The 26,393-nt window shown below is 45.3% G+C and overlaps 1 protein-coding gene across 1 annotated transcript in view; it reads right to left on the bottom strand.

The window, feature by feature from the left end:
* Window positions 1-19,920, bottom strand: part of EPN3 (epsin 3) — a 66,255-nt gene extending 46,335 nt beyond the window's left edge. The window contains exon 1 of the mRNA XM_082272489.1: window positions 19,578-19,920. The gene's annotated coding sequence lies outside the window, so the exon portion shown is untranslated. The remainder of the gene's footprint in view (window positions 1-19,577) is intronic.
* Window positions 19,921-26,393: the final 6,473 nt, after the last annotated feature.

The raw sequence follows: 26,393 nt of genomic DNA, 5'->3' as shown, positions 1-26,393 counted from the left end.
ATGTATGAGTGCTGCATTGCTGCAGAGGTTGAAGGGGTGGGGGGTCAGCCTGTCAGTGCTCAGACCATACGCCGCACACTGCATCAAATTGGTCTGCATGGCTGTCATCCCAGAAGGCCTCTTCTAAAGATGATGCACAAGAAAGCCCGCAAACAGTTTGCTGAAGACAAGCAGACTAAGGACATGGATTACTGGAACCATGTCCTGTGGTCTGATGAGACCAAGATAAACTTATTTTGTTCAGATTGTGCCAAGCGTGTGTGGCGGCAACCAGGTGAGGAGTACAAAGACAAGTGTGTCTTGCCTACAGACAAGCATGGTGGTGGGAGTGTCATGGTCTGGGGTTGCATGAGTGCTGCCGGCACTGAGGAGCTACAGTTCATTGAGGGAACCATGAATGCCAACATGTACTGTGACATACTGAAGCAGAGCATGATCCCCTCCTTTTAGAGACTGGGCCACAGGGCAGTATTCCAACATGATAACAACCCCAAACACACCTCCAAGACGACCACTGCCTTGCTAAAGAAGCTGAGGGTAAAGGTGATGGACTGGCAAAGAATGTTTCCAGACCTAAACCCTACTGAGCATCTGTGGGGCATCCTCAAACGGAATGTGGAGGAGCGCAAGGTCTCTAACATCCACCAGCTCTGTGATGCTGTCATGGAGGAGTGGAAGAGGACTCCAGGGGAAACCTGTGAAGCCCTGGTTTACAACCGCTTTAATATCCTCTTTTGGAAAAATATCACCTTATGGCCACTAGGTGGTACTGACGATAACAGGAGATAATCATATTACAAACAATAAGGCAGGCCATACACTGTGCAAATTTTTTCCTGCAACCATTGGTTGCAGAAAAAGAAATTTGCACGATTCCCCCATCAACACAGGCAGTTTTTACAGGGAAGTCAGCAAGTGTCTGTCTGTCTGTGGGGCAATCCATTGCCCGCTGGCAGAAGACAGGCTATAGCAGCTACTAGAGATAACTGCAAGAGAATCCGTTAGGCTGGTTGTACCCAAGTTGATCGATTGATCAGTTTGGTATATTCAGCCTGCCTCTTAACGGTTCGAGTCTTGGCGGGTTTCTGCTGAACTGGCCGAGATTCGAGCCATGTATGGCCAGCCTAAGGTGAATTTTTCGTTTTACTTCTGTGAATGCTGAAGACATCCAAGAAGCAACTTTCGTATTCAGGGCCAGACCAAGGGTTAGACAGAAGATGCGGCAACTTTGGGTGCTTCAGCAGGAGTGGGTGCGAAAAGAGCAGGAATTGCAACCTATGGTGTTACATAGTTAGTCTGGTTGGAAAAAGATATAAGTCCATCCAGTTCAACCCACAGGGAAAAAAAGACACACACAAACAGAAAACTTCCATATACACAATCTTATACCCACAGTTGATCCAGAGGAAGAAAAAAAAAAAAAAAAACAATAAAGCACGATCCAATTTACTCCAGTATGGCAAAAAAATCCTTCCTGATTCCCCCAAGAGGCAATTGGATCAACTTTTCCTATAAATATCAGTATCCATTTATATTATGTGCATTTAGGAAAGAATCCAGGCCTTTTTTTTAAACAATCTACTAAGCTGGCCAAAACCAGAACCAGAAGCATTTCTTGAGGAAGTATATTCCACATTTTCACAGCTCTTACTGTGAAGAAGCCTTTCTGTATTTGGAGGTTAAATCTCTTTTCCTCCAGACGTAAAGAGTGCCCCCTTGTCCTCTCTGAAGTAATTTACAGCTCATTGGGAAGAGGGTACACTTTGCCCTTTTCGCTTTGGGTGCTGAAGGATTGTCCTGTCATGGCTTATGTTACCCTTAACATGTTTTCGTGCATTAAGGCAGCCAACTTTGGAGCATGAAAAAACACACCTGTAACATTTTCAGCAAGGTAGCAGACTGCAATGCACTTTTTGTATGTTGTTGATACCCCTAACTAAAATCTAGTAGAACCTATTGCCTTCAGAAGTCACCTAATTAGTAAATACCTGCGTGTAATTTAATCTCAGTATAAATACAGCTGTTCTGTGAAGCCCTCAGGGGATTGTTAGAGAACCTTGATAAACAGCATCTTGAAGGCCAAGGAACACACCAGACAGGTCAGGGACAAAGTTGTGGAGAAGTTTAAAGCAGGGTTAGGTTATAAAAAAAATACCCCAAGCTTTGAACATCTCACAGAGCGCTGTTCAATCCATCATCCGAAAATGGAAAGAGTATGGCACAACTGCAAACCTACCAAGACATGGCTGTCCACCTAAACTGACCGGCCGGGCCAGGAGAGCATTACTCAGAGAAGCAGCCAAGAGGCCCATGGGATCTCTGGAGGAGCTGCAGAGATCCACAGCTCAGGTGGGAGAATCTGTCAACAGGACAACTATTAGTGGTGCACTCCACAAATCTGCCCTTTATGGAAGAGTGGCAAGAAAAATTGTTAAAAAGAAAGCCATAAGAAGTTCCATTTGCAGTTTGCGAGAAGCCATGTGGTGAACACAGCAAACATGTTGAAGAAGATGCTCTGGTCACATGAGACCAAAATTGAACTTTTTGGCCTAAAAGCAAAACTCTATGTGTGGTGGAAAACTAACACTGCACATCATCCTGAACACACCATCCCCACTGTGAAACACAGTGGTGGCAGCATTATGTTGTGGGAATGCTTTTCTTCAGCAGGAACAGGGAAGTTGGTCAGAGTTGATGGGAAGATGGATGAAGCCAAATACAGGGCAATCATAGAAAAAAACCTGCTAGAGTCTCCAAAAGACTTGAGATTGGGCAGAGCAGGGCTTTTTTTCAGCAGGAACGCGGTGGAACGCAGTTCCGGCACCACCAGCACTGAATGTATGTAATGGCAAGAGGTGTAGGGTGTGTTGGAGGGTCTCTTGATGCTGGCTGCTTGGGGATCTATTGTCACTGGTAGGGATTTGGTATTGTGTGAGGGTCTATTGTTGCTGCTGGGGGATCTATTGTTGCTGGGGGGTCTTATGTTGTTGGTAGGGCTCTCCTGTTGAGGTAGAGGTCTATTGTTGGCTTATCTATTGATACTGGTTGCTGGGAGTGCAATTGCTGCTACTGGAGGGGGTCTAATGTTGCTGGGGTGGATCTTTTGTTGCTGGGTGAGGTATTTTGTTGTGCGTGGGAGGTGGATAGGGGGTGGAACCAGGGGACAGTGCTCAGAGGTGGGTAGTGGGTGGAGACAAGGGGTGACTTAGAAGGGGGGAGTTCCTGCACCTATTCTCCGAGAAAAAAAGCCCTGGGGCAGAGGTTCATCTTCCAACAGGACAACAACCCTGAACATACAGCCAGAGCTACAATGGAATGGTTTAGATCAAAGCATATTCATGTGTTAGAATGGCCCAGGCAAAGTCCAGACCTAAAACCAATTGAGAATCTGTGGCAAGACTTAAAAACTGCTGTTCACAGATGCTCTCCATGTGAACTCTTCCTAGGCTTTAGGTCACGGGAGGGGAGCTCAGGAGCAGCAGAGTTTATTCCCAGCACCCATTTCATTTCATTTGGTAGAGCTGACATCTGCCTATTTGATTTATGCTAAGTGGAGTTTTAATAATAGGTCCACTTTTGGTTTCTGTTACTCCACCCGCCCAAGCCAGGCTAGTTCTGGCAGCTATGGAGGACAAAAGAAGGAGGGGAGTAGTAAATGGATGGTGCTGGAACTTTGGGTGGTAGTGCTTTAGTACTTGAGATTCATTTTATTAAAACTATACTGATAGTATCCCAAAGGGGGGCATCTGGGTGATAAGTGGGCTGCCCCCCATGTGCCAAGGAGCTGCTACAGGAGCCTTGGGATGTGAAGGTCGTATTTGAATCTAAAGATCAAAGTACCAAAGTATTACGTGCAACAGCGAACCCTCTTCGGGGACCACACATTGCCCCCATCTTCAGGGCTTGAGGAATAAAATGTGATACTGTAGGTTATAATCTGAATATCTGAAAGAACTAATGTTCAGCAGATGAGTCAGTCTTGGAGGGAGCTAATGCAGACACAGACAGTCAGATGTGCTTGCCTGGGAGGAGCTAGGGGGCGATCGTCAGCGGGGAAGCCAAGGCGTGTGCCAGGCGGCACTGTTTGCGTAAAAGTTATTGCGTTTACTAACTACGGGAAAGAGTTTTGTCATTTTTGTTGTTTTTTTTTTTAACGAGTAATGGCTGCGATCTGCGATTTTTTTGTGGCATGCGACATTGCGGCGGACAGATTGGACCCTTGACTGACATTTTTGACACTTTGGGGGGGTACCAGTGACATTACTACAGTAATCAGTGCTATACATATGCACTGTTACTGTAAAAATGACACTGGCAGGGAAGGGGTTAACTTTATTAGAGAATGAGGGGTTAAGTGTGTCCCTAGGGGCGTGATTCTAACTGTGATTGGATGTGGCTGTGTGTGTAACAGCAGAGATCAATGGTCCTACATAGCAGGACCGTTTGATCTCTGCTGTTACACAAGGGAGAATGACAGGCGGCTGTGTTTACATTACATCGGGTGCGCCAGTCACTCGCGCAGAGGTGTCTGTGAACATGCGGGGGCAGGAGCGCGCCTCCGACGGCGCGCTTGCCCCCTATTGGCTCTCAGGCTAGTGACGTACCGGTACATCACTTTGCCTGCATGGGGCTGACCGCCGCAGTATATGTACTTGCGGCGGTCGGCAAGTGGTTAACCCCTTGATCACCTATACTGTTAACCCCTTCCATGCCAGTGTCATTATTACAGTAACAGTGCATATTTTTAGCACTGATTACTGTAGTAATGTCACTGGTACCCCCAAAAGTGTCAAAAATGTCAGTCAGGGGTCCGATCTGTCTGCCGCAATGTCGCAGTCCCGCAAAAAATCGCAGATCACCGCCATTACTAGTAAAAAAAAAAAAACAACAATAAAAATGACATAAATCTTTCCCGTAGTTAGTAGACACAATAACCAAACAAAATACGCTTATTGCGATTTTTTTTTTTTACCAAAAGTATGTAGCAGAAAACAAATTGGCCTAAAAAGTTTAAAAATTTTGATTTTTAAATTTTTATTTTTGAGAATGTCATATAACAGAATGTGAAAAATATTCTTTTTTTTTTCAAAATTGTCGCTCTGTTTTTGTTTATAGCGCAAAAAAATAAAAATCGCAGAGGTGATCAAATACCACCAAAAGAAAGCTCTGTTTGTGGGAAAAAAAGGATGTCAATTTTATTTGGGTACAGCGTCGCACGACCGCGCCATTGCCCGTTAAAGTAACGCAGTGCCGAATAGCAAAATAGGGCCTGGTCATTAAGGGAGCAAATCCTTCCGGTCTTAAAAGTGGTTAACAATGAAAATAATGTCCATGCGCATGCGCTAAGGCATTTCACCAGTATGAACCCAGCCTAAGCCCTCCAGGCTACGACTTAAACTAAAATATCACTTTAGTTATGATGAAGCCGAAGAAGCCAGGGGCTGACGCACAACAAATGACTCAAGCCCCAGAAAATATTCAAGTATATAATGATAAAAGCTAAAACTTTTTTCTTTCACTTTGAACAGTGTATGGTAAAGTAAAAATCAAATTCTTTTTGCTATCTGGGTGTTAACCACTTCTAGACCTGAAGCAATTTCCCCCTTTTCCTGCCATTTTTTGCGATTCGGCACTGCATTACTTTAACGAACAATTGCGCGGGCGTGCGACGCTGTACCCAAATAAAATTTATGTACTTTTTTTCCCACAAATAGAGCTTTCTTTTGGTGGTATTTGATCACCTCTGCGATTTTTATTTTGTGCGCTATAAACAAGAAAAGAGCGACAATTCTGAAAATCTGAAAAAAAAAATATATATTTTTCACATTCTGCTACATGACATTCCCCCCCCCCCCCCAAAAAATGTAAAAATCAAAATTTTTAACATTTTAGGCCAATTTGTTTTCTGCCACATATTTTTGGTAAAAAAAGAAAAAAAATGCAATAAGCTTTAATTTTTTCCAAAAAAATGTAAAAATCTAAATTTTTTAACATTTTAGGCCAATTTGTTTTCTGCTACCTATGTTTGGTAAAAAAAAAATTGCAAAAAGCGTATTTTGATTGGTTTGCGCAAAAGTTATTGCGTTTACTAACTAAGGGAAAGATTTATGTCATTTTTATTGGGTTTTTTTTTAACGAGTAATGGCGGCGATCTGCGTTTTTTTTTTGCGGGACTGCGGCATTGCAGCGGACAGATCGGACCCCTAACTGACATTTTTGACACTTTTGGGGGGACCAGTGACATTACTACAGTAATCAGTGCTAAAACTATGCACTAACATAGTGGGTAATCAAAGGGTTAAATGTAAGCCTAGGAAAGTTTTTTTTTAACTGTGGGGGAGGGGCTTTTGAAATTATCACAGAGACCTGTGATCCTATATAGAAGGATCACAGGAGCTCCGTGATCATTCCAGAGAGAAGGATGGACAGATGTGTTTACAACAGCTGCCTGTCCTTCTCTCTCAGCGGGGAGCGATCGCGGGTGCCTGGCGGCAATCGGAACTGCCTGCCCCGTGCATCGGTGTCCCCCCCGCTGCTGAGTGGGGCAGGAGCGTGGCGGCGCACGCTCGCCCCCTACCTGCAGGTGCGCGACCGACATAGAGCTACGTCGGTTCGTGCAGGAGGGGCTGCCTGCCGCAGTAAATGAGAAGTTAATTAGGGAGATTTCCCTTCACTTCCTGTCCTGTAGACTCAACAGGAAGTGAGAAGACATCTTCCCAAAGTGAGGGTGTCAGCTTCCTGAACCCGGAGGGGACAGCTGGCTCCCGATGATGTCAGGTAAGAAGGCAATGAAGGCCCCAGTGCTGTGGCAGCGGAGCGTGGATCACAGTGGGACAACGCTGACTATGCTGCGTTGGTGAGTATGTGAATTGAGAATAATCCACCACTGGGCAAGATGGGGTTTTAAAAAAGTTAAATCGGGGAAACTGAAATTTTCAGGCACCAGGAAAAATCCAGGGACAAATCTTTTTTTTTTTTTTTTTCCATTAAAGATTTTTATTAAATATTGAGGCAATACAAGCATAATAACATCCAGCATTTAAAAGGGAAATACAAAGACTTCAGAGTAGCGTAACACGGACAATAATTGCATCATTATACACAGATGTACATTCACGACCTGATACGCTGCAAGCAGGAGAGGAGCCAATTGACACAATCATAGTCTTCAAGGAAGGGGGGGGGGGGAAAGAAGGGGGGGGGGCAGGGGAGGTGGGCAGAGGAGGAGGAAGAGGGGTGGGGGGGGGGAAAGGGGGGGGGAAGGAGATGGGTGGGGGGGGGAAGGAGGAGGTGAGGGGAAGGGGAGGGGGAGGAGGGAGGAGGTAGATAGGGGAGGTAGAAATGGGAGAGGGGGGGGGGCTCAGAGGAGGGACGAGACAGGAGGAGGGTAGGGGGGGAAAGGAGCAGGGGAGGAAGAAGACGTGAAGGAGGGGAAGGGGGGAGGGAAGGAGGAGGGAGGGAGGGGGGGGGAAACAGGAGGGGGAGTAAGGGGGAGGGAAGAGGGGAAGGAAGGAGTACCTGAATTGGGGTAGCATGAAGGGGGAGGAGATAGGGCATAGTGTACGTGTTGGAGGGGGTGGGAAGCATGTCAATAGCCATCTCCAGTATTACCAAAACGAAGGAGTAATGGAAATTGGAATAGAAGGTATAACAACTAACAACTTAACAACATAACAACAGAACAACAGCTGGTCAGCTGAATTATCAACACATCAATTTCAAAGTATTCAATATTGGGGTTACTCAATGTTAGATTTTACCCTTGAGCCAGGAGGACCATTTAGACCATTCCCTATCGATTCTGGCACTGCGACCGGCCTTATAGGCAAGTAGGCGTTCATATTCAAAGGTAGTTTTGACTCTATCAATAATGTCCGAGACTTGGGGCACAATATTAGATTTCCACTTCTGAGCCACCAGGCTGCGAGCAGCCAATAGAATGTGGGTAACTATGGTGCTGCTATCGGAAGGGAACCTCTCGACCCCTACATTCAAGATCGCCAATGCTGGAGAGGGCAGGGTAGGGAGCCCAGAGATATCCGATATCATGGAGAAGAGTGCATTCCATATATTAGTAAGGTGTCGGCAAGACCAGAAGACGTGTAGGAGGTGGGCCACCTCGCCACATCCCCTCCAGCATAATGGCGAATGATCAGGAATAAATTTGGACAATCTATAGGGAGTAAGGTACCAACGCAAATTGATCTTCTGGGACAATTCCCAGTGATTGGTGCAGGAGGAGGACTGTTTGATGGAGCGGAAGGCTATTTTCCACTGGGCAGTTGTAAACAATTCCCCTAGATCCGCCTCCCATTTTGTGAAAGGAGCGGATGCGCTAAAATCCATTTTGGCTTGAAACAGGTTGTAGAATAGGGATGTGCCCTTGACCGAGCGTAGATTGCCCAACATGAACAACCAACCTCTCGAAGGCAAGTGGATATGCGGGGACGTCAATGATCGGAAAAGATGTGCCACTTGTATGTATCTATAGTGTTCAGAGGCCGGGAGTTTAAACTCCCTCTGCAGATCCTCAAAGGATTTGAGAGTGTCGCCTGACAGGATATGGTCAACATTGTTAATACCCTTGTTTCTCCACACCCCAAAGGACGAGTGGGGTATGGCCATTTCCAGCACCCCCAGCGGCACGGGAACCCGCGCCTTCAGGGGGGCCGGAATGTCCTGTTTTACGAACGCCCTCCATGCCAACAATGAGGCCCTGACCGAAATAGGCAGTCCCTCCAGTGGCACGGGGTTCCATACATCAGCCAAGAGCATCGTCCGCAGAGGATGGGAAGGACAGACATCCGCCTCCATGGCGCTCCAAATTGCATGGGATCCGGGATCTACCCAATGGCGCAGTTGGGTCAGATGAGAGGCAAGGAGATAATCCCTGATGTCGGTCATACCCATCCCCCCCGCGGACCAGTGTTTGATAAGGAACGAATGTGCGCTCCTAGGTCTCTTCCCCCTCCAAACCAACCCCCTCAGTGCCCTTTGCAAGGAGTTGAGAATGCCACGAGAAACTGGGACTACCAAGGACCGAAAGATGTAGAGAATTTGGGGCAGGAGAACCATCTTGAACGAGGCAAGGCGTCCCGACCATGTGAGCTCGGTTTTTGCTATTCGTTGGCATTCCTGCGAGATCTTGGTAATCAAAGGGGGGTAGTTAGTTATAGCCAACTGATCCACTTTAGGGGTCAATAGGATACCCAGATAGGGTATATAGTCCCTTTTCCAGGTATAGGGGTATTTCTGTTGCAATTTACGACAAAGCGGCTGGGGAAGGCCCAAAGGCAGGATCAGGGACTTTGTAAAGTTCACCTTGTAATAGGAAATCAGACTGAATCTCTGCAGTAGTGAGTGTGTGGCGGCCAGTGACTTCTCTGGGTCCGTCATGAAGATGATTACATCATCAGCAAAAAGATTAATTACATGGGAGCCCGAGGCGGTCACAAGGCCTTTTATGTGGGGGGAAGATCTAACTGCCGCCGCCAGTGGCTCAATAAGCAAATTAAAGATAGATGGGGATAGTGGACAGCCCTGCCTCGTTCCGTTGGTTATGTCAAATGCTGTCGATAACATGTTAGAGGTGTAAACCTACGCTGATGGGTTAGAGTACAACGCTAGAATTGCGTTCAAAATGGGACCATGAAAGCCAAACCGCCGCAGCACTGCCGTCATGTAGGTCCAGTGAACCCGGTCGAATGCCTTCTCCGCATCCAACGAGAGCAGCAGAGAAGGCACCCGACCAGATCCCGCCCTGTCTATAAGCCCTATAACCCTTCTAGTCGCGTCAGAAGTCTGGCGACCACGTACAAATCCGGATTGATCCGGATCAATAAGAGCAGGCAATATGGGATGAAGTCTTAGAGCCAAGACCTTGGCATACAACTTTGCATCGGTATTTAACAAGGATATCGGTCTAAAGTTGGGAGGGGATACCGGCTCTTTCCCTGGTTTGGGTAGCGTTACTACATGTGCTTGAAGAATTTCCCTAGGTAGAGAGGCAGAGGACACCGCAGCCGCATACATGGAGGCTAAATGGGGGCTGAGTATTTGTGCGAATCTCTTATAATACAGATTGGGTAGACCATCTGGTCCAGGGGACTTACCAGAAGGGAGTGTTTGTATAGCTCGTTCTACTTCAGCCTGTGTTATCGGGGCGTTCAAAGCTTGCAGTTGGGGAAGGGAAAGCGCAGGCAGGTCAATAGAAGCTAAGAAATCGGAGATAAGCTGTTCCGTCGGTTGGGGGGTGGACGCGTCATCTTTTAAGTTGTACAAGGATTCGTAATAGCTAGCAAACGTGTTTGCTATATCTTGAGGGTTTAGAATTTTCGCCTTGGTCACAGGATCTAGTAGATAGGCTATCCTATCCTTGACCCGCCTAGCCTTGAGCTTGGAGGCCAGTAGCTTCCCGGCTTTATTACCCGCTGAGTAGTGGGAGAGTTTAAGGGTCCTAAAATATTTGTCCTGTTGCGCTATCAACATACTGCGCAGGTCAGATCTGAGTTTGGTCAATTGAAGGGACAAAGTAGGGTTTGGGGTGGTCTTATTTATAGGTTCCAATCTGCGAATCTCAGCCAAGATATGTATGGTCCAGCTGCCGCGTCCTCTGCCTCTTAAGCCGTGCACACAATTTAATAAAAATTCCACGGATAAAGGCCTTATGGGCACACCATACTACCGTTGGGTCAGAAACTGAACCCGCATTATGTGAGAAATATTCCACAAGGTGCCTCTCCAGGTGAGAGGCATATTGAGGGGTGTCCAGGACCTGAGTGTTTGCTCTCCAAATGTAGGCCATGCCTGGAGAACGAGCCTCCTGTATCGTTATGGACACAGGGGCATGGTCCGACCAGGCAATGTCATGGATGGAAGACTTCCCAGTCATTTGCAGCAAATGTTTGTCAACCAAGATCATGTCAATACGGGAGTACATATTGTATCTGGAAGAGTGGAAAGAGTAGTCACGTTCCCCCGGGTGATGACATCTCCAGACATCAAACATCTCCACCTCGTGCAACATGGATTGAAGGGCAGGAGGGCGACGTTTAGGCGAGGAGGAGATGTCCAAGGACGGATCAGCTGTCATATTGAAGTCCCCACACACAACCGTGGATCCATATCTATGTTTGTCCAGCAAGCGGAACATTTTCCTCCAGAACCGCGGCTGGTGTGAGTTGGGGGCATAGGCGGACAAAATTGTAAAGGGGGCATTATTGATATCACATTGCAGCAAAAGGTAGCGACCGTTGGGGTCAGGAACTTCTGTACGCAGTGAAAAGGCCACTGTGTCTTTGACGGCTATGAGGACTCCTTTGCGTTTGCAATCAGCTGAAGCCATGAATATGTGCGGGAAACTCTTGTGAGACAGTGTAGGGGTTGCAGAACGATGAAAGTGGGTTTCCTGTATACAGAGGACATCACTTTTGAGGGTTAAGGCCTCACGCCACATTGACGCCCGCTTGGCGGGGTGATTCAGGCCATGCACGTTCAGGGATGTAACAGTTACAGTCATGGTAGGAAAGTAGAAGAATAGAGAATGTTGCCTGGGCCATTACATCTAAAGAGCGGTGACAGGGACTCCCATTCAAGGTTGCGGGCTCCGGCTGCAGGTAGGGTATGTTGATGTGTGCAAAACCAGGCATATTTCGGCTGACCAGAAAAACAAAATAACAAGGTGAAAACAAAGAATATTAAAACGAAAGAGCTCATTGGAGTAGCTCTATTAACGGGTGAGAAACTGAAACAAGTCTCGTGAGCAGGTATACTGCACAAAATCATGGGGGGAGAAAAGTATGCGAGCTCCGTGGCCAGACTCAGGGAGAGGAATTATGCGAGGCAGCCTGGGTGGGCTGTCCCTTGGCCTTTTTCTTCCCTTTTTTGCCTTGTGTGATCGTTTGCCATTCCTCAGACAGCGGAGATATGCGATCAGAGGGCTCCCGCGGGGTGGGGTCCTGATCAGGGAGGATACCCCATGTCCGGAGCAAATCCAGGCCCTCCTGCATGGAGGAGACATTGTGGGTCTTATTGTTGTAGGTTACTGCAAGTTTAACAGGGAACCCCCACCTGTAAACTATGGAATGATTTCTGAGGATTTTTGTCAGCGGGTGCAGGGCTCTCCTCTTTTGCAATGTATATTGCGATAGGTCCGCAAACAATTGGATCCTGGAGTATGTCTCCGGGATGGGGGTCTTCCTCCGGAACACTGACATAAGATTGTCTTTCACATGGTAGAAATGCACCCTCATAATGACATCCCCGGGAATCTCATCAGGGAGAAAGGATGGCTTAGGCAGGCGGTGGATCCTATCAATAACCAACTCAGATATAGGGGTTTGCGGGAGGACCGCCAGGATAAAGGCACATGCATAACTATCCAGGTCACCGGGGAGTACAGACTCCGGGACCCCCCTGATTTTAACATTGTTCCGCCTGGAGCGGTCCTCCATATCCGCTATTTTAGCCTGGAGCTTTTCGATCTCATCCTCATGGGAGTAATGGGCATCTATTAGCTCGTTGTGGGATGCTGCAAATTCCCCCATCTTAGCTTCAACTCTATCCATGCGACCCCCCAGGGCTCTGGCCTCCACTTTAAATGCGCTGACACATTCCATGACGTCTGCGTGCATGGATGCCCGCAGGGATGTCATCATGTCCTTAAGCCTAGCCTCAGAAACCGGTCTGTCACTAGCAGGAAAGGAGTCGAAGTTAGGGGGAAGCTCCCTGGTGGAGTCCATAGAGGACAGATCCCCCTGGCTTACCTCCGCCGGTGCCCCCTCCGACAGTCTGGGCTTGCTCTTGACCGGGCTCCTGGACATCGGGGTTGATGCTGCTGGTGATCGAGGTTGGCCCGCTTTCTGTGCTGAGATCTGTGGAGGACTGAGCGAGGAATGGGACGTCCCGCTAGTCGAGGCCGGAGATCCGCCACCGTCGCCATCTTGGCCACGCGGCCTGTCCTGGGGCATGAAAAAGTGCTGGAGCTGCCTCGGGTGGCCAGTCTCCTTCTTCTTTCTGGCCATCAGGCAGGAAGGCTGGGGTGTGTAGCAGTCGATCGGGGACGGTCTGGCTGAGAAACGAAGCCTTAGGGCGCCGATGGATGCCGATATTCTCCCTGGTCCGGCGGAGCTACACACTCAGACGTCCATGCAGTCTCGCTGCGGCCACGCCCCCCCAGGGACAAATCTTCATGGGCCCATTCACACCACAACATTGTGCACTTCAACAAACTTTGAATGGGCTGTGCACCAACAAATAAGTACTACTCTGTTTTTTGAAAACACAATGGTGTATACCTTATATTAGCAAAAGTATTGGGACGCATGGCTTTACATGCACATGAACTTTAATGGATCCCAGTCCTAGTCTGTAGGGTTCAATATTAAGTTGGCCCACCCTTTGTAGCTATAACAGCTTCAACTATTTTGAGAAAGCTGTCCACAGAGTTTAGGATTGTGTCTATGGGAATGTTTCACCATTCTTCCAGAAGCCCATTTGTGAGGTCAGGGACTGATGTAGATGAGAAGGTCTGGCTCGCAGTCTTCGCTCTAATTAATCCCAAAGGTGTTCTATAGGGTTGAGGTCAGGACTCTGTGCAGGCCAGTCAAGTTCCTCCACCCCAAACTCGCTCATCCGTGTCTTTATGGACCTTGCTTTGTGCACTGGTCCAAATCATTTGGTGGAGGGGGGATTATGGTGTGGGGTTGTTTTTCAGGGGCTGGGTTTGGCCCCTTAGTTCCAGTGAAGGGAACTCTTAAGGCGTCCGCATACCAAGACATTTTGGACAATTTCATGCTCCTAACTTTGTGGGAACAGTTTGGGGATGGCCCCTTCCCTTCCAACCTGACTGCACACCAGTGCACAAAGCAAGGTCCATAAAGACATGGATGAGCGAGTTTGGGGTGGAGAAACTTGACTAGCCTGACCTCAACCTGACAGAACACCTTTGGGATGAATTAGAGTGGAGACTGTGAGCCAGGCCTTCTCGTGCAGTGCCTGACCTCACAAATACACTTCTGGAAGAATGGTCAAACATTCCCATAGACACACTCCTAAACCTTGTGGACAGCCTGAAGAGTTGAAGCTGCAGTAACTGTAAAGGATGGGTCACCTCAATATTGAACCCTACAGACTAAGACTGGGATGCCATTATAGCTCATGGGTGTGGGGTCCCAATACATTTGGTAATATAGTGTATGTTGGGATGGGGTAACAATGAGTGTTCATATACGGAAACACCCACAGTACATTACTGTGCTTTACCATAATACATGTTACTGTATATCTGGTGTTACGTTTCTCACTGTGGCCTACATGAGCCCCAAACCATGTGCCTGTTGTGGCAAACCAGGAAGATCTGTCAGCTCCACTATGGGCTGAGAACGGCCCAGGAACAGCGATCGGTAATTGATGATATTACCGTACAATATAATTTTCTGTACCTGAGTCAGACAGTTTCAGAAATCAACAAGTCAAACCAGATCTGTACACTTGTTGTAACCCCAATGTGCTTTATTAAATTTCCTCTTCAGCCCGTGACTAATCAAAACGTTGGTGTAATAAAAGAGATACAGATTTCAGGTGAGAACGCATTTAATTAAATACTCCACCCTGGGATTTCACCTAGTGTGTACTGCGTCTGACTCCACACCCCATCCGCAGACCCCTTGCAGTTCCTGTCCTACCAGCATGGCTGGGCTTCCCACACTGAGTTTGACACATTCCACAATACCAAGAATCTTACATTCCATAGATAAATATGCACATCCTACAAGTAAAAACCCCAAGGCAAAAAAAGGGGAGCTGCTGCCGATTACAACCAGTTTCTAAGATCAAATTCTATAGAGCAATGGACGGAGGCACACCAGCATTACAGGGTAACTTCTTTACTAAATCCATAAAGCAGGCTACATAGGAGGTCCCCTATGCCAGGAGTATTAAATTAACATTCAAGAATGTCTGGGCAGTATTATTTTTTATCGAGCAGAAGTCCAAATCTTATGTTTTATGGGGTATATATGATAGATAAATATAGTCTGTTTCATAAAACAGAGTGCATACTTACATCAGGTTCTCCCATCGGAGTACTTTCTTACCTCAGGTGCCCCATCACAGGGCCACCTTACATCAAGTGTCCCCATCACAGTGCACTCTGACTTCAAGTGTTCCTATCACATTGCCCCCTTACATCAGGATTCCATATCAGAGTACCCCTTACTTTAGCTGTCCCCATAAGAGTGCCCTTCTACATCAGGTTCCCCTATCAGAGTGCCTCCCTACATCACATGTCCTTGTCAGAGTGCTCATACATCAGGTGTTCCCATCACAGTGCCCCCTTACATCAGGATTCCATATCAGAGTACCCTCTTACATCAGCTGTCTCCACAAGAGTGCCCTTCTACATCAGCTTCCCCTATCAGAGTGCCCCCTTACATCACATGTCCTTGTCAGAGTGCTCATACATCAGGTGTTCCCATCACAGTGCCCCCTCACATCAGAAATCCCAATTAGAGTACCCTCTTACATCAGCTGTCCCCATAGGAGTGCCCTTCTACATCAGGTACCCCTATCGGAGTGCCCCCTTACATCACATGTCCTTGTCAGAGTGCTCATACATCAGGTGTTCCCATCACAGTGCCCCCTCACATCAGAAATCCCAATTAGAGTACCCTCTTACATCAGCTGTCCCCATAAGAGTGCCCTTCTACATCAGGTACCCCTATCGGAGTGCCCCCTTACATCACATGTCCTTGTCAGAGTGCTCATACATCAGGTGTTCCCATCACAGTGCCCCCTCACATCAGGAATCCCAATTAGAGTACCCTCTTACATCTGCTGTCCCCATAAGAGTGCCCTTCTACATCAGGTACCCCTATCAGAGTGCCTCCCTACATCACATGTCCTGGTCAGAGTGCTCATACATCAGGTTCCCCTATCAGAGTGCCTCCCTACATCACATGTCCTCGTCAGAATGCTCATACATCAGGTGTCCCCATCGCAGTGCCCCCTCACATCAGGAATCCCAATTAGAGTACCCTCTTACATCTGCTGTCCCCATAAGAGTGCCCTTCTACATCAGGTACCCCTATCAGAGTGCCCCCTTACATCACATGTCTTCGTCAGAGTGCTCATACATCAGGTGTCCCCCATCACAGTGCCCCCTCATATCAGGAATCCCAATCAGAGTACCCTCTTACATCAGCTGTTCCCATAAGAGTGCCCTTCTACATCAGGTACCCATATCAGAGTGCCTCCCTACATCACATGTCCTGGTCAGAGTGCTCATACATCAGGTGTCCCCATAAGAGTGCCCTTCTACATCAGGTACCCCTATCAGATTGCCCCTTTACCTCACATGTCCTCATCAGAGTGCTCCCATACATCAGGTGCCCAATCAGCGTACCCTCTTATATCAGGTGCCCTCATCAGAGTGGCCCCTTATGTCAGGTATCGCCATAAGAGCACCCCCTTACATCACATGTCCTCATCAGAATGCTCTCATACATCAGATGCCCAATAGGCGTACCCCATTACATCAGGTGCCCCCATCAGTGTGCCCTCATCAGAGTGCACTCTTACATTAGGTGTCCCCATCAGAGTGATCCCTTACATCACATGTCCTCATCAGAGTGCCCCCCTACATCAGGTGACCCCATCAGAGTGTCCTCTTACATCACATGTCCTCATCAGAGTGCCCCCTTACATCAGGTGCCCTCACCAGAGTGCCCTCTTACACCAGGTGTCCCCATCAGAGTCCCCCCTTACATCACATATCCTCATCAGAGTGCCCCTTAAATCAGACACCCCATCAGAGAGCCCCCTACATCACATGTCCTCATCAGAGTAATCCCTTACATCAGGTGTCCCCATCAGAGTGCCCCCTTACATCAGGTGCCCTCTTACACCAGGTGTCCCCAGCAGAGTCCCCCCCTTACATCACATATCCTAATCAGAGTGCCCCTTACATCAGGCACCCCATCAGAGAGCCCCCCTACATCACATGTCCTCATCAGAGTAATCCCTTACATCAAGTGTCCCCATCAGAGTGCCCCTCTACATCAGATGTCCCTATTACAGTACCCCTTTACATCATGTCTCTCCATCAAAGAGCCCTCTTACATCTGCTGTCCCCATCAAGGTGCCCCTCTAACTTCTAGCGCCAGGCAAATAGAAGGTAGGAGCTGGCTATGGTTGCAACAAATTCAAAAGAATTACCACCAGTTCGCAGATAAGCAAACTGATAGTATTTAGGGCCGACTCTACAGTAAGTTGGTGTACTAAAAGATGTCAGTGGGGGTATGTCTATGCTGAGAAGCTGTCATGAATATGACAGCTCCTCACTTATGGCCTGTGGGTTGCTCGGATGCCAGCATCTGCCAGCCTCTTAGCAACTAATGATGCATCTCTGGCCTCATTGAACTGCAGGCCGGGAGATTCCGCATTTGGCAGCTGAATGTAAACAAAAGAACCAAGAGATGCTGCCTCACATCATTATGCAAATTTGATAATAGCCATATTTGGTGAATGACAGGAAACTCCCAGCTGGCAGCTGATTAGGGCCAGGGATGTGTTGTTCGTTACTAAGATGCTGCCAGCTACGGAGCTGACAACGACCTAGCAACCAGGGACACTGTGCAGCCTAGGGAATGAACATGTTCTGAGGAAGGAGTATTCACTTTTTGGATCTTCGTCCCACTGTATAACCAAAATGTTCAACTAAGTAAACCTTATTACAAGCTTGAAAATACACACATATGCCATTAAGAAGATGTTTTAGTAGAGCGTATAGCTATTTACTAACATATAAAATTTATACATACATTATCATTGGCAGCCACCATCACCAAGCATCCTTGTCTCCTAAAATGTCCATGATTTTGACCATTGGTCAGCTTTTTAATAAAAATCTATTTATGTAAAATGCTTTAGTTATTATGACCATTAATGTATATTTCTAGCCGAAACCCTTTTTGTTGGTTTTAAAAATAGTCTGCAAGGATTAGAAACTCTGTCTGGTTTTTACTGCTATCCAGGGCTCTTTTAGAGACATCTTTCATCCGTACCTGTCATGATGACAATAGCTTTAACAGGCAGGAAGTGAGGGAAAATCTGCAACAGGGACACAAACAGAAATGAAAAGCTGATAGGGCTTCTAGCTTTCCCCTACTCCCCTTAGAAATGTTTGAGCTGGACAGAAACTTTAAGTTGTTTTTTTAATCTTTTTGGAAATTTCTTAAAATCCTTTACAATCATTACACTAATTATTATTATGTTTTTTTAAAATACCTTATTAGCCCAGCATTTTAAAAAGTAGTATTTATTTTGTATTTATTTGAATACATTTTATTTATTTTAAATAATATTTATAATTTATTTTAAATAATAGTAATAATATTTATATTAAATGTAAGTATTGTGATTTTGTCGCACAGACATAGTACCATAAGTAATTAGCTAAAGTACCTTCCATAATGGTGTCCTTCAAAATAATTTTATAATGTTGCTAACTAGGCTTAATGCAATCCAATTTCCTCAACCCTTGCAATCATTAGACTCATTTTTAATTCTTTTTATGCAAAATATTCTTTTTTTACCATTAAAATTATGCATTTTAAAAATAAATATTTCTGGTACAAAAAAAAGTATTGAAATGCAGACCGTAATATGCATTTAATATGGTTTTGTCAATCATCACAGACAGTCCCTAGACATTGTATCATGAGTTGCTAGCTAGTAACTTCCATAGTAGTACCCACAAAATTATTTTAACATGCTACCAACTTTTCACTCTGTAAATTAATTCAACCCTTCATTAAACTTTATTTTTTAAGCTTTGAATTTCTCTTTTAAAAATAGGTCTTCAATTTTATTATCCACAGCAACCTTCAGACATAGTACCATGAGTAGCTAGCTTAAGTACCTTCCATAGGGGTGTCCTTCAAAATGGTTTTCTAATGTGCCCAATAGGTTCAATTTATTCCAATTTGATCAACCATTGCAATCATAAGGCTAGTTTTTTCACTCTATTACACTAATTTTTCTTTTTTTAACCATTACAATTATGTATTCTAAAAATAAGCATTTTATATAGTTTTTGTCAACCAACACAGAGCCTAGCCCAAGTAAAGTTCGTAGTAGTACCCCCAAAATTATGTTACCACGTTGGAAAGCTTTTCCCAATGTAAATTAATTCAACCCTTCTGTAAACTTTTCTTTTTTTTTAAACCTTTGAAGTTCTCTTTAAAAAATAAGTGTTTTATTTTGTTAGCATTCCTCAGACATAGTACCATAAGTAGGTATCTCAAGTACCTTCCATAGGGGTGTCCCTCAAAATATTTTTTAGGTACAACATATAAAAATAAGTCAACTTTAGTATTTATTACGCAAATTTTTCTTATGTTTTTAACTTTTCCAATCTTGTTTAAAAAAAATAAATAAATAAAAAAATAAAGATCTCATATGGTGTTGTCACTTATCACAGTCCTTAGACAAAATACCATGCAGCTAGCCCAAGTTACAAAGTGATTTTAACTGCCTGTCAACTATGGGCTGGTAGTTAGAAAAACGAGTCATCTTACCCTTCGATACTTGTTACTACGGAGAGCAGCTTCTTAAATCCATGACGTCTTCCTTAAAACCTTCAAAGTGAATTTGTCTGGTTATGCTACATTTAGGATATGCTGGCCTGTATGTAGCTGTAGAATGAACAGAGTTTCCATTAGATCCAGAAATGTTCCATTGTAGATCCCTTTGCCCAAATGCCAGTTTTTGGATGTCTCTACCCGGGCGCCAATCTTGCTCTTCTCTGCGGCTTTGGAATATTTTTATGTAACGACAGACAGCCTAATCTGCCTATAAAGACTCGTCTATCTATTGTCAGTGTGCATTCATCTACTACGGTTCCCGTCACTTACAGAATGAATATTTCTCTTAGGTGTCAGGCTGACTTGAACTTGTTAAGCTGGTTAGGTCTGACTCAGAAGCCCCGCCCACTTTACCTCTAAATATTCTATGACGCTTGGGACGGTGGCTGGGCAATATCTTCACTTCTCCTTGTCTAGTTTTCAAAGATATAATTGTGTAAGCTTAGTTACTAAGATACCATTAAATACTGTAATATCCTACTATTCACTAAGATACCATTATATACTGTAATATCTTACTATTCATTAGGATTTTAAGATGCTATTATATACTGTAAGATCTTACCATTTATGACACTTAAAACTATAACAGTGTAAAAAATAAAAAAATTAAAAATAAAATCCTGAACCCTAGAGTAGTACAGTGTCACTATAGCACTGTGAACTACATTGATGACGGTATGTAAAAAAAATTGTAAAGAAAAAAAAAAAAGTTTAAAACATTGAATTAAAAAATATTACATTTTTTTTATATATATATATACTGTCACTAATCAGTATCCCTGATCACTGCCCCACCAGTCATATCATGACGCTGTACTGCACTGGCAACTGTATGTAAATAAAAAAATAAAAAAGTGAAAAAATAGATTTTATTTCATTTTTTCATTTTCAAAGCTTGAGGTCATTGTAGCCGTATTAGTGCACTTGCGACAGAGACAATTGATTACTGTCCGTGATACTTTTTTTATTTGCACTAACATACAATTTTTCAGGACAAGCTTTCAGGGTACTGCTTGGATCTTGAAGAAGGGGACATACCCCGAAAGCTTTTCCTGAAAAATTGTATGTTAGTGCAAATAAAAAAAGTATCACGGACAGTGCTCAATTGTCTTCATTTTCAAAAAAATTGTGACAAAAAAATTACAACTTCAAAAAACTCATCATACCTCTTACTAAATACCTTGGGTGAAATAAATGATATAATGATATATAATGGCTGCGCTCAACCAATCAATTACACTTGGTGTTATGTGCAAATTACAAAATGGACTCTCAAATGCATGTGCATAAATAAATGCCAGGTGCAATCAAATAAATAATTAATCCAAACTAGCTGCCAGTTGCAAACATTGAATGAACAGATACACTTGATATTGTGTGCAAAAATTGAAAAATATCAGAATGGATATGCATATAAAAAGTGCCAGATGCAGTGGATAGATAAATATATAAATATTCAATTGATAAAGTAACAATATATAAGGTTGCTATGGTGCAAATATAAATAAAGCGCAATAAATTTATGACAATCAGACAATGATTTTGGTCAGTACGGAATCCACCACCTATGGCTAGCACATCCCCCCCTTTTTTTTTTTTTTGCTTTGTTTTTTTTTTTTAATTATTCTATTGTCTTGTCTGTAAATCATTTTTCTGGAAAATCAAATAAAAATGTATAAAAAAAAAAAAATAAGATGGTGAATATGATCATGGAACCATCAGTAAAACAGTCCAATATCACTGTCCTAAAATTAATGTATATATAAAGTCTCTGATAAATCTTGTGACTGCACTTCTTAATATCGCCAGCACCTCCACCAAAAACAGGACCACCCGGTGTGCACAAAAATGCTTACCAGAATGAACGGACCCCTTATTATAGGGCACAGGTGTCAAACACAGGGCCCGCGGGCCCGAATGTGGCCCCCCAGGCCATTTTATGTGGCCCTCGCACCTCTCCTGATGCTGAAGGCACCCCCCTTGTCTCTGCCCCCAGCTTGTCTCCGCCCCCACCTTGCCTCCAGCAGACTTTGGAAGCTGACTCCAGCCCTCCTCTGGTTCTCCTCCTGACCCTGAACTTCTTCCCAGATCCACCTACATCTTCTTCCTGGCAGCAGCACAAGGTAGAGGGGGTGCATTGTGCTGTAAGGAAAGGTGGGTGACTCTTGACCTCTGATGGTGGGGGGTTCTTGACATCTCATGTAAGGGAGTGTGGAGTGCTCTGGACATCTAATCCTAGAGATATAACCGGCCCTTTGAGGGCAACCATAATGCTGATGCGGCCTGCGATGAAATTGAGTTTGACACACCTGTTATAGGGGGTCGGTTCAGGCTGTGAATCACAAGTTGTAGAAACAGGATGTTTTCGGGCAAGAACCAGTAAGTTCAGTCTCCAATGGACACCTCCAAACAACTCACACCATCCGCCTTAGAGTATCCTCAAAACCAGGGGATTGGCCTCCCGAATAGCATGGTTAAAAAACAACGAGGAGGGCTCTCATGGTGACGTAAGTAAGATATATATATATATATATATACATACATACATACATACACACATACACGCTTTAAATTATTTATAGTTATTTATTATATTATAATTTATGATTTTGTGTTTCAAACTTTATCATACCCGAGATGTTATAAAGAAGAACGCACAGTAAATAGAAATCATACATAAATAGTTGGTTTGGGATGCTCGTCCTTAAAGTGGAGTTCCACCCTATTTTTATACTTACCTCCATCTTCTCGCTCCGGGTCACCTGAAAAAGAAATGGATAATCGCATATTTTTTTTTTTTTTACTTACCTAGTAGCGAAGAAAATATACTTACCTTACTTCCTTCTTCCTCCTTCCTCGGCCGCGGCCCGTCGTCACTTCCTGGCTCTGCAATGATTCCTGGGAGCTGGACGTCATAGCTCCCAGGAATCATTGCGCCTGCACCGGCCCCGACGTCAGTTCCGGGTCGCGCGCGTCATCCCCTTCTAAACAGCTTCTGGGCATGCCCAGAAGCTGTGGAGGGGTGACGCGCGCGACCCGGAAGTGACGTCGGGGCTGGCGCAGAGCATCGTGGGACCACAGAAGGCGGAAGAAGACGCCGAAGAGGACGCGCTGGCTTCAAGCTGCCCACATCTGAGATGGCAGCTCTGGACGAGAGGTTTGCAAGGTAAGTATTTCGTCTTGCAGGTAAGTGCAACCCGGGACAGATCAGAGGCTATCCATTGTGGAATGCACTAGCCCTGACTGTCCCGGGGGTATTAAAAAAAAAAAAAACAAATCCAGCGTGGAACTCCGCTTTAAGAATTACATGCAAAATAATGGTACCGCTTTCAGCGCCTAAAATCCGAAAGAATCATACCGCCAGGGAGGTGCCATTAGTGTGCTATCGTCAGCATATCTCCGGTTGTTGATATTTCTCCCTGCGCTGCTAATGCCTCCAATTGAAAGCTCTATTTATGTAAAAAAAAAAATGATATAAATTACATTTGGGTAAATTGTTGCATTACTGAGCAATCGCCAGGTAAACTAGTGCAGTGCTGAATAGCAAAAAATGTTCTTTTTTTTTTTTTTTTAATTTTATTTATTTATATCAAAGAAACAAAGGAGGTATTCCAGTACAACAATTACAATGAGCGCCGGTTCACACTACCGCGACGCTACTTCCCGGGGCGACCTCCGAGATCGCGGTGCGAGCAGCGCGCCGCGACCTCGAAGCGGCCGCCACGGACTTCATAACATTGCAGTCTATGGCGGTCGCCTCCTCGTCGCCCCAAAGAAGCTCCGGACCCTTTTTCTAGGTCGGAGCGACTTGTGTCGCTCCTATTAGAATGGGTCCGCAGCTTCCCTATGGGAGGCGACCTGCGGCGACCTGTGAGGCGACCAGGTCGCCTCACAGGTCGCCCTAGTGTGAACCGAGGCTTACAAAGTCTGGTCCATTGTGATCATTATGCCAACAAATAATAACAAAGTGGGTAACATACCAATGTATACACAAGGACAATTTACAATGCCTTTATTTTCATTTTGGACATTTTCTTTATTTTTTAAGAGCTCAATCACACCTTGATGAGCACTAATGTGCGTGTTGTTAATGGACAAAAATACACTTTTTTTTTAAACACCAAAGGGCTCCTCAGGGTGAAAGTGCTCTAAGTATTCATACTTGTGTCATAAACACCTAGAACCCTTACACACTGAGGCGCTTGAAAACTGCCCATAAAACTCTGGGCGCATTTGCAGCGCTTTTGAGGTGTTAGCGATTTGGCGCTAAATAAAAAGCACCTGAAAAGCTCACAAATACCTATTCACATTGAAATCAATGAATGCTTTCACACGGGGGCGTTGCGCTGGCGGGGTGGTGAAAAAAATTCTGCAAGCATCATCTTTGGAGCATGTTTGGAGTGTTAAAAAAAAAAAAGCACCAGCGCACCGCCCCAGTGTGAAAGCATTCATTGATTTCAATGGTAGTAGGTTTTCATGAGCTTTTCAGTTTGAAAGGGCAGCAAATGCAATCTGCATTAAATGGGGTACAAAGGAGACAGTGGCGGCTGGTGCTCCATGGGCCAGCAGACGGACCACACCACTCCCCCCCCCCTCCCCCGGTTGCCGGCTCACTCACCCTGGACATGTGGGAGGGCAGGCAGCAGCAGCGGCGGCTTGCCCCTCAGTCTCCTCCCTCCTCCTCCTTGGCCAATGGCATGGCTTCTCCTTTCAGCCAATCGGGAAATGGGTCTCAGGACCCACTTCCTGATTGGCTGGGAGGAAAATCAGTCTGATAATAGCGAATATAAATCTGCGCCCCGAGCCCACCCTTTTTTGAAGCCTATTAGAGCCTCTGGCTCCAATCACGTGCTTCAAAAAAATAAAACCACATTGGAATCCATGCGTCCGGCGCCCTGCATGTAGATTAGGGGGCTGGATGCATGGATAGGGGGGGCGGCACCCCTGCGCCCCCAATGGACGGGCCGCCACTGAAAGGAGACATGCAGGGTCCTGTCACCTAAAGATCATCACATAGGGGACTTTTTTTTTTTTGCAAAAAAATTAAGTTACACCCAAGCGCACAAAATCCCCCGCCCAAAGAAATTTTGAAGCCCCCCCCACCTTCACATATACGCACATACGGATGTAAACGCATGCGTCAGGAGTGCCTACACATGAAAACATTGATTGCGATACATGTTACATATCGCCGCGCACACCGGAGTGAGAGGAATAATTCTAGCACAAGACCTCCTTTATAACACTAAACTGATACCTATAGGGGGCTTTTGAAGCATCGCCTATAGAAAATATAGGGTACTGAAGTATGTCACCATTTCACGGGTGCACACAAATTTAAGGTTTGGCATGTTGGGTATCCATTTACTCAGCGCAACTGCGTATTTTATATTTTACCAAAAATGTTGATAATATGTTGCGTTTGTTTGCCCTAAAATTCACTTTAGTGGGTTTTTTACTGAAGTTTTGCATTTCCTAGACCTTTGCGGTAATATCGTGTGATATAACAAATAGGGACTACCACTATTTTATTCTCTAGTGCAGGGGTGTCAAACTCAATTTCATCACGGGCCGCATCAGCATTATGGTTGCTCTCCAAGGGCCGGTTATATCTGTAAGATTAGATGTACAGAGCACCCCACGCCCCCTTACACCCTTACATGAGATGTCAAGAGCCCCCCCACCATCAGAAGTCAAGAGTCAACCACCCTTCCTTATATCACAATGCACACCCTTACCTTATGCTGCTGCCAGGAAGAAGATGCCGGAGGATCTGGGAAGAAGTGCAGGGTCTGGAGGAGAACCAGAGGAGGGCTGGAGCCAGCTTCAAGAGTCTGCTGAATGCTGAGACCAGGGGAGGCAGAGGCAAGGTGGTGTTGCGGCTGCACAGAGGTGCAGGATCTGTAGAAGGAGTTCTCCTCTCCTCTCTGCTGCAGACTGCTGAGAAGGGGGGGTGGGCAAAGACTAGCCTTTCTGCAGCTGCATAGGGAAGTGCAGGATCTGGCAAAGGAGTTCTGTCCTCTCTTCTGGCGACTACAGAGACAAGGTGGAGGCAGAGACATGGGGGGTGCTGCAGCTGCAGGAGAGGTGCGAGGGCCACATGAAATGGCCTGGGGGGCCGCATTTGGCCCGCGGGCCTTGTGTTTGACACCTGTGCCCTAGGGTGTCTGCTTTCAGAAAATATATAATGTTTTGACATCTTGAGGACTAAAATAATTTTGAAAACATGTGCAAAAAAATGCAAGAACGGCTCTGGCAGCAAAAAGGTTAAGGCCAACCTACAGCATAAGTCATAAAAATTGTTCACTGCCAGCAGTATTGATTGATTGCTGATGTGTGAGAGACATTATCAATAAAGTAAAACTCCAGTAATTAGAAAGAATAATCTACCCTACCTTAAAAATGAAACTCACATGAAACAATTGGTCAAAGTCTGACTGATTGTAAAGAATGTATGAACATACTTACGTGACATGTCTTTTGATCCTTCGTCAGACCAATGGGTGGAAGAAATGACATGGGGATTTAAGACCATCAGAAGTCCATCTTCTGTACAGTACCTGTCTGTTTTTAAATAGGTTATTTCTATTTCGCTGATTTTTAGTTATCGCGGGTGGGTCTGGAACGTAACCCCCGCGATGTAGGGGGGTTTACTGTATTAACTACAGAATGACCTGGACAAAATAACAGAGTGGGCAACGACATGGCAAATGAGGTTTAATGTGGAGAAGTGTAAGGTTTTGCACT

The sequence above is a fragment of the Pelophylax lessonae genome (assembly GCF_965119305.1).
Source record: "Pelophylax lessonae genome assembly, chromosome: 11".
NCBI classification, from domain to species: domain Eukaryota; kingdom Metazoa; phylum Chordata; class Amphibia; order Anura; family Ranidae; genus Pelophylax; species Pelophylax lessonae.
The sequence above is the reverse complement of the archived record's forward strand: the minus strand, read 5'-3'. Positions and strand labels throughout refer to the sequence as shown.